At 34.1% G+C, this 9,558-nt stretch overlaps 1 long non-coding RNA gene and 1 pseudogene across 2 annotated transcripts; one reads left to right on the top strand and one right to left on the bottom strand.

Annotated features, from left to right (window-relative positions):
• Positions 1–1,892: 1,892 nt before the first annotated feature.
• LOC143555623 (hyperosmolality-gated Ca2+ permeable channel 1.2-like) lies at positions 1,893–7,212 on the bottom strand (annotated as a pseudogene). Its single transcript, XR_013139234.1, has 11 exons — positions 6,923–7,212; positions 5,947–6,093; positions 5,724–5,859; positions 5,541–5,642; positions 5,278–5,397; positions 5,119–5,199; positions 4,690–5,030; positions 3,754–3,999; positions 3,334–3,658; positions 3,025–3,258; positions 1,893–2,406 (listed from the first exon to the last, which is right to left on the bottom strand). The product of XR_013139234.1 is annotated as a hyperosmolality-gated Ca2+ permeable channel 1.2-like (transcript).
• A 142-nt stretch (positions 7,213–7,354) lies between these two features.
• LOC143555624 (uncharacterized) lies at positions 7,355–7,903 on the top strand. Its single transcript, XR_013139235.1, has 2 exons — positions 7,355–7,476; positions 7,814–7,903. It is a non-coding gene; the product is annotated as an uncharacterized LOC143555624 (long non-coding RNA).
• Positions 7,904–9,558: the final 1,655 nt, after the last annotated feature.

The raw sequence follows: 9,558 nt of genomic DNA, 5'->3' as shown, positions 1-9,558 counted from the left end.
TGACTTGTAAAAAACCTGTTCGGGTAATAAACCGGTTTAGAAGAAAATATGTTCAAACCTGTCAAATCGATTAGGGTCGGGTTCAAACCAGTTTGAAGCAAAAAAAATTGACTTTTTTTCAAATCGGGTTGGGTACAAAAGAGGTTCCAAGGAATGCGACTACAAATTGGTATACGAATTGGTAGGTTGTGTCGAGTCCAACCCAGTTTTTTTTTTTTTTTTTTTTTTTTGTGAAGTGGGCTCATTTATATACTTGGTTAGCGGGCCAATTTTTTGTGTAACTGGATGTTAAATCTAGAACGACAATGTTTTAACACTTTGGTTAATGATAACGTTTGTTTGCCTCAAGTTAAGCCTTCATTTTATTGAGATCTCGCTAGCCACTATAAAAATAAATGTATCAGGTGAATATTTTTTATTGTCTTTTTTCAACGACTCATTTCAACCCAACCTAATTTTAGTTTCCGAACTAAGTGATACTCATTTTAAGCGGCTTGGTCTAACCCAAGCTCTTTTTCACTCTAACCCATCCGTTTTACGTATCAATGATATCAAACTCAATTTTCTAATTCACATATAGGTAGATTATCACCACCCAAGTATTATGTACTAAAGTTATCTAATAATATATGAGCATTTCTTTGTTTCTATTTGACTGTTCAAGAAATTTAATAGCTTCAAAACCAATTTATAAATAGATGAATATTTTCATACAAAATAAAGTTGGTAATCAACTTATAAAGTACATTTTGACCTAAAATGGGCTGGGTTAGTCAAATAAAAAAACATATCATGATATAATATTATGGTTATATCAACATTATTAGGATGATATTTTATGCCAAAATAATTTTTTTATTTATATAGATGAAGCGTACTTGAAAAGTAAAGTTATTAAAAGTAAAGTTATTAAAAGATAGATTTTTTTATGGATCAATTTTTATTAGCATAGTTGAAGACACTACACCTTAATGAAAATATGTTTTATTTAGCTTAGTGGTAGATAGCATATGATGAGTCTAAATTTTTTTTTGAAAAAATGGCTTCAGTGAATTTGAATTCGAACCTGGGTTGTTCTCGATACATTACCCTTCAATAAAGAAGTTGTTGCCATCTACCGTTGGGCCCAGGCAAGATTTGTAAAATTAAAATATACAATCTATGTATAATTATAATATTTTTAAAAGGGGGTCTCACATATTTGGGGGGCCAAAGCCCTAGCTTGGGTTATTAATGATGTTGGGCTGACTCTGGCCATCCACGTGTCAAGCATGCACACACCATGAAGGACAACAACATTCGGGTCTTGTGTGATCCCCATAGCGTTCCTATATTTAAAAAAGTAGGACATTTAAGAGAAGAATGGGTAAAAAGTTGTGTGTCACCAGTGAATAAGGTTCAACAATCAATTTTTTTTTATAATAGCTAAAATAACTTATTTTGACTATTTTTACCCATATTGTAAGGTGGATCTCGAAAGGTATTCGAAAGGTGAAAGGTCTCCCTCTAAGGCATACGTACCACTTTCATCGAATATGGCTTTATAATTCTATAAGTATCTATGAAATCAAGTATGGATTTTTGTTTACTCACTTCACTTTAAAGGCTTTATAATTCTATAAGTATCTATAGATCAAGTATGGATTTTTGTTTACTCACTTCACTTTAAATTTAGTATATGTTTCCCTCCTTTTCTTGCTACGATTGGAAATCATGTATTCTACATATCCATACGATTAAGTTATTGGGTTTCCGAAATAATATAAAAAGAAGTGTTTCATGAACGAGTAACAGTTGCAAGTTACGGTTTCAAATTAACTACAGTTACAACTAATCCCCTTTTACTATTATTTATCACGTAACAAAACCATATATATATTTCATAAGAAACTTGTAATGAAGCAGGTGGACAAATCAAAACATAACAGCTTAGACAAGTAAAGGCTATTTTTAGTGGATTTACAAGCATTTCAAAAGCTGATAAAACACATACAACATCCCTTTACCTCTCTTATATATATATATGCAACTCAAAACCTCTACAATCCACCAATGCACTTAAAGACACCTAAAAAAAGACATAACATAACATAACATCTGCTTAATTTACAGCATTACCCTCCATCCAAACTTATGGTTTATCCTTATCTTGGACATCAAGCAGGTTTGGTGATGAACCATTGCTCATTTTGCTAGGGACGGGCGTGCTCTTACGCGACTGTCTCTTGGTGGGGACCAGCACGTTATCCTTGGCCCACTTTTTGTCACTAACTTCATCGTCGTCGTCGTCTTCTGAGTCAGATCTGCTTCCTTGAAGATAGGAGGAAGGTATGCGTTTTCGAGGTACCCTTTTAGGTTTAGATTCGGCTCTCTTGCTCTTTCTAGAGTGTCTTTCATCATCGCTTCCTGGACATTTTCGAAACCAAAAAGTGTATATTAGTTTGCTTGTCATATATCATATGAGCCATATAGTGTCATACGGGCCCGTGTGATGGGAAGAAAAAAAAAAGGAGTCATTTCTTTGCCAGTCAACAAATCATGCATACGAACCGGCCCGTATGACCTCTTTTTCACCCTACCATCCGTATGACTATCAAACTGATCCATTTGACCACTGATCGCCCTATCATAGGACGAGTTTGCACGAAACCGGAGTAACCAAATCAAAATAACCAAACCCAATAAAAACTGATGTGGTGGTTTTATCTTTTTATTTAAAACTGTTTTTCGATTCGGTTTTGGTTTTGCGTCAACTAAACCGAACAAAAAAAACAATCTAAGTAATTTACAAGAAATTAGTAAATCGTGTAACACAGAAACTTTAGGTCCAAATGTGTAATAACCAGTTAATCTTTAGTCAACAAAATAAAATTAGGCCAAAAATTTCAAGCCCAAGTTTATTATTTTTGGACATTTAGCTTTCGGCCCGAAATTTTCAAGCCCAATTGATAATAACCATTGTTTGGATAGCATACCAATGGTGTTTGTATAGTGGTATAACCATTGTTAAAGAAAAACGGGTACCTGTAACGGGTATTTGGTAAAAGCAGGCTCAAAGCGACCCTTACAGTACATATGGAAACCAATAGTCAAAACCGGAAGTGCGAGAAGAAATGGAGTTGAGGAAGCAGCAGCTTTGGTGCCCAATAATCCCATTAAAAGTAACTGTGATATTACAAGTGCCCCGACTATACGTCCATGAACATCAGGCCAAAATGCCGCGCTGCTTTCGTATTCTTGATTGTAAAAGTTTATAATCTGCATTCAACAAAAAAGAGGGGTCATTTCTACATCAAACTGCACAAAAAGAAGTCAAAAAGGCTTTACTTTTACCTGATGACGATAAACAACGTACGCTAGTGCGAAGAACACCAGGATAAAAGGGGTCAAAAGTGGGGTCACCACAGCATATATAAGCCCAATCAAAAAATATAACTGTATTTGCGGTTCGCCCGTATTAAAACCAATGCTTCCTGGATCCATAGCTTCTTCTCTGTCTTTCTCAGTTTTAACCAAGAAAAAATTCTTCAAATGATAAATTATTAACGGTTTTAACCTCAAAATCTCTCCGGCCGTACCACTCCAACCATCAACCATAATATATGTTATAAAAAAAGTTGCTTTCATTGGTATAGCCACTCCAATTATCGCGGGAAGACTGACATAAAAAAAACCAAAAATTAACACATGATCAAGATAAGAATATGACGTTAATTAAAGAACAAGTTTTGTTGATAAAAATTAAAAACATACTCGCTTACGGATTTCTTCAGAAATGTATGTAGTTGTTCCAACACGGTCCCGGTAACTACACTTGCTAAAAACACATTGAAGAAGTTGAAAAGATAATATCTTGATGCGGATCTTCGTTCTAGTTTTGAAATATTCAAGAGTCCCTCAAATTTTGACATTGTCATTAATATTGTTGGTAGAAGGATTAGAAAGATCTTTAAAGCAATCCCAGGTAGAAAACCTTGGATAAATGCTTTGATAGGTTTTCTGCATAATATTGTTATCAACAATAAATATAAGATATAAACATAATAAAACATAACACATATTATTGTTTGAGGTGGTAACGTGTCAAAAGCGTTGGCTCAAAACGGGTTATTTTTGAACTGGTCGAAACAGGTATTTTTTGCCCAATTTCTAAATTCTCTTATGCTAATAATCTTATAGCATAAGTATGTTGTCACAAAGTATGTTGTCACAAAATAATCTTTTTTTTAATAAATCAGTTTAGAAAAGGTTATATGCATTATAAATATACTTTGGACGACTTTAAACCTGTTTCCTTTTATGCTAATTTCTTATTTGGCTCTATGGATGCAAACGTAGCCGATCCGGCTTGCCTCATTTATCTTACCAAGTTGAAATGTTGATCCCGGACTCGGCTCGTAAAAAGCTTAAGCTAGCTCGTTAAATTGAATTTATACTCACATTGACATATACATATATAATGCACAAGTATAACCTACAAAACTTATATTATATATATATATATATATATATATATATATATATATATATATGTATATATTGTAATCCAGGTTATACTTATAGATAATAAATTTAAAATATAAAAATTCAGTCTTCATATTAGACGAGCCAACAGCCCAGCTAAACGAGCCGAACTTACCAAACCTTAAATAATAAAATAAAAATAAACAAATAATAAATAGAACTCACACTTCAATTATAGGCTTACGAAAAGATGCTTGTTTCTCCAAACCTTCAATGTTTGCAAGTGATTGCACAAACGCAACGGGAATTATGAAAAAGAAGGTCAAAAAGAAAAAGGCAACCGACATTAAAAGCCTTCTAACAGTCAATGAAACGTAAGGAATCGCCAAATTTTTCCAGTAAACGTCTCGCGGTTCCGGGGCCCACTCGGTCAACCACAAGGTCGGGTTTCTAGCCTGTTGTGTTTGTGCACAAACCGCAGCTCCCCAACGAGTTTTAAACGATACAAATGCAGCAGGCATTGTCGCTTTCAGGCTGTTTTTAACATTCTCTTTTTCTTCAGCTATCTGTATTACAAATTGGCCAAAAAATGTTTCAGTTTTTATAACGAATCCGACTTTAATCAAAGTTCAAAAAGATGATGTTACTAATTACTTCATTTGAGAGTTTCTCAATTTCGGTTATGTGATATTGAATAGCATCCACTTTCTCTCCCCAAAGTCCAAGAAACCCGGTCTGCAAAAAGAAAATTCAACAAATAAATAAAAAAAACCTATATAAACAAATATATGTATATAGGGTCTAAAAGTATACCTTCATAACGGGTCGTTTTGATTGATTTCTTTCATACTTATTCTGGTAATAAACAAGCCAGTTTTGCTTACTTTTCTTCTCTTCAACCAGTTTTGCAAGCTTGTTTGCATTTAGCACAACCTACAAATTATTGACATGAAAATAGATAAAATGACGGTGCAAATTATTATATGCACGTTTATGATCAAATATTATCAACAGATCTTGACAGTTGACCAAATAGTCAATACATCGTTGCATTTACTTTTTTTTATATTTCGTACCTGATGAGTTAGATAGTGATCGGGATGGTTGACCAGAAAGAAATGCTCCACAGCCTCACTGACGGATTCATCAGCGTCTGGTGGCACATTCTTCACAAGAACCTGTAAAATAAAACAAGAATAATATTGAAGTAATAATAATATTGTCTGTATGTATGGTCTTGATGAGTTGATTAAACTTACTGAAAATTGATCAGGGCGGCGTTTTTCTGATTGAAGAAAATGTAAGCGCATCTTTGTAACCGTCTCGTATTCCTTCTTCAAAGCAAAACAGGTCCAAAATGTGACAGCATATGCCATTACCACATGTGCATAAAACCTGCAGTCATACAATCATGAACTCAAATTAAATAAATAGTAAAAGAAGGCAAAAGAATATGACATGTGCATGTGTTAGTTAACATGCCTGTGAGAGCTTTGCGGAATGTTTGATATAGAAAGCTTATCGATATTACTGTAATTTGCGTTTGAGCGCTTGAGCCAGTCGTCTGTCCAGTTAACGGGCACCAAAATGGCCCAAGTGAGGAAGAGTATAGGAATAAATATTTTTAACCTGCATATATCAGAACTAAAAAATTGAATAATATGATACGATAACAGGATAATCTTTCATTTAGCACGCAATCACCTTACACGTGCCTTTAATCACTCAAAAATGAAATTCGGGTTGTCCTTTATTCAAGTTCATCAAATAGGTTAAAATGGGTCAAACATCACTCAAAGCGTATGCATATACTTATAACATTCTTAGTAATGTTAGATGGTTAGTTGTAGATGGTTAAACCCTAACATCATGAGTGATGAGTAATCACTTTTGAGATGTTTGTGGTTGTTGGTTGTTTATGATTCAATATACTAATTCTTATAAATATAACTTCATGTAAATTGGTTAACCATAGCCCTTAAAGCTATGTTTATTGGAACCATTTTAATAGATAAATACATAATTATTTGGCAAAATTCAAAAACATTGACAAAAGATGGTAGCAGTCATCAAAGCAAAATGCAGTCACATTATGTGAACACAAAGTGTCATTTGATAAGTCAATTTTTAACAATCAATCAACTCAAAACCACATACTTTATCAACTAAACACATCACAAATTAGAATTCCTTTTTGACATATTCTAATTCCATCAAACTCCCAACTCATTTCACACACACTAATTCCAGTTCATTCAAATTCCGATTAAACACAATGGTGAACCACCCCCCCCCCCCCTAAAGTTTAATCATAAGAACATCACCATTCACCACCAAAAAATCTAAAACTTGCTAGCATTATGCTTCATCAAGCTTATAAACTTAAAAATACATAAAACATATCACAATACCTGAAAAACTTTAAAATAAATAAATAAACATGAGCAAAGGAGCATACCCTAGCAAGTAAATCCTCAAGTAAACCGCGGAATCCAACCCCGCATGATCAATAAGCTCCGGTTCCGGCATCTTTAACGCTTCCGGCATCCAATTAAGAAACCTCAGATACGACCGGTAATCCAAATTCACAAACTTGCCTGCGAATGCACCAGATGTTGCAGGGCTTGTCCTTAAACCCTTAAGATACCATTTAGGGAAATAAACTCTATCATTAAAAGGCTGCAGCCTCAAAATAGCAAAAGCTATCAAGAAAATCAAAGCAGTAATAATATTAAGAGCTGCTGCAACCCCAATAATATTAAGAGCTGCTGCAACCCCAAGCCCTCAGATACGACCGGTAATCCAAATTCACAAACTTGCCTGCGAATGCACCAGATGTTGCAGGGCTTGTCCTTAAACCCTTAAGATACCATTTAGGGAAATAAACTCTATCATTAAAATGCTGCAGCCTCAAAATAGCAAAAGCTATCAAGAAAATCAAAGCAGTAATAATATTAAGAGCTGCTGCAACCCCAATATCCCCTAAAGTTGCCATCTTTCTTCAGATCTCCTGTTCAAGAAAACCATGTATCATCAACTTCTTGATCAATTATTAACAAATCTTGTTAATATGAAAAGGGGTTAACCTAAATCTTGAATCTTTGCTGGAAATCAAAGAGGCCAGCAAAAAAATAATATAAAAATCCCAACTTTATGCTTTCAAGATTTGAAAAGAAAGTTTCAATTCTTGAGAAATATTAAAGAATTCAAGAAACACATAAAATAAACTCAAGGGGTCTCTTGTTATAGACTGATTCAACCAAATTTCAACAAAAAGATTATTTTTTTTTAAATAAAACTAAATCCCATATCAAGATAAAAAAAAACAAAACTTTACCTTTTTAAGAAGCGTACCCTGATGAAAACAAACCCTAAATTGCTTCAGAGTTGAACTAAAGGTAGAAAGAACATTCCTGGTATTTTTTAGCAGAGAATATGATTAATATGAAAATGAAATAACTAAAATTGATTGATTATTTGTGACACTTCAATATCATGAGTAAAGTAAAGATATTTGGATGAACTGAAAGAGACGAAAAGGAAGAAATAGACAGTAGATAAAGAAGGTGTATTGTATGAACGAATTATGATGCTTACGTTTTATTTATTAATTAATATTAATATTAATCTTCTACAGAAATAAATGCACAAGGCAATTATAACGTTATATCGGTGTATGTAGTTGTGGTTGTTTATATGCCCTTGTTGTTTGGGATAGTTTTATTTAACACCCTTATAAAGTTATTAGTATTACAATGTTTGTGCTCAAGCTTCTTCAACGCTTACTCATAGTGGGTGTTAAACCAACAAGCGCCGTAGCCATGTCATTACCGAACACCAAAACGAGCTTGTGAAAGCTCGGCGTTAAACCCACCGGTACCATCTCATTAACGCCTGAATCCATATTAATGAGATGGGGTCCACCCCAAACCAGCCAAATCACACGTTTTTAAGTTTTTTTTGTTTTATTGTTTTTTTAGTTTTACCGAACACCAAAATGAGCTTGTGAAAGCTCGGCGTTAAACCCACCGGTACCATCTCATTAACGCCTGAATCCATATTAATGAGATGGGGTCCACCCCAAACCAGCCAAATCACACGTTTTTAAGTTTTTTTGTTTTATTGTTTTTTTAGTTAAACCACGACAAGCGTGTTAAAGGCATAATGTATTTTTTTAGTTAAACCTGGATAGTCTAAGGAGGATAGTAAGGCTATGTGTAGTGGAGAGACTGCAAAATGGGATGATTTGTGTCATGTGTCGTTCAGTCAGCAAAGACTGAGTTTTTATTTTGGGGGTGTAATGGTGTTGTATCCCTATGTATATATATATGTGTATATATTACACACACAACCTATTATAATAATATTATAGCAACAACAACATGCGACAAAAACAAACCCCCCCCCAATCGCCCGAATATCGCCTGGGGGCGGTGTTCCAACTTTTGTTGCCCCTTTTCGTCCCCATTTATCGCCCACTACAACTAGCCTAAGAGAATGAATGAAAAGTTTTGGTTAATCTGTTAATTTCTTTTAAGAAGAATTCAAATAAAATGTTGACTTTATAACCTTATATATATATAGAGGGGGGGTATTGGATCATTTCAGAAGTTTTTTTACAGCCAGAAGTGCGAGAAGTGAATGTTTAACTTCATTTTTATATATATATATATATATATTAAGTTTCAAATGTTGATGTATGTTTAGGTAGATATATCTTTATGATCTTGTGTGAGTTGATATGTGATCGGACTATAAAAACTAGCATAAGAATATGAAGATGATAATGGGGTGAAAAAACAAAGACGTATAGTAAGTTTGAATAGATATATTACATTTTGTTTTGATGTAAGCATTACTACTTCTAAGATCTAAGTAGTTAGGTCTTGTATGCATGATCATGATGAGATTTTAGTTATCGGGAGTAAGGGTGAGCAAAAAACGGTTTGGAACCGTTAGAATCGAGGAACCGGAACCGAACCGGTGCCTCAGAACCGCTAATGTGTGTACCGGTTTGGTTCTCGGTTATCAAAATTTGCATTAAACAATTCCCGGTTCGGTTCCGGGTAAAACCAACGGTTCTAGACTCGGAAC

This window comes from Bidens hawaiensis, unplaced genomic scaffold (assembly GCF_021521415.1).
Source record: "Bidens hawaiensis isolate Kalapana, Puna unplaced genomic scaffold, B.hawaiensis_p1.1 tig00018216_1, whole genome shotgun sequence".
NCBI classification, from domain to species: domain Eukaryota; kingdom Viridiplantae; phylum Streptophyta; class Magnoliopsida; order Asterales; family Asteraceae; genus Bidens; species Bidens hawaiensis.
Note: the sequence above shows the minus strand (reverse complement) of the source record. Positions and strands in the feature narration are given on the sequence as shown.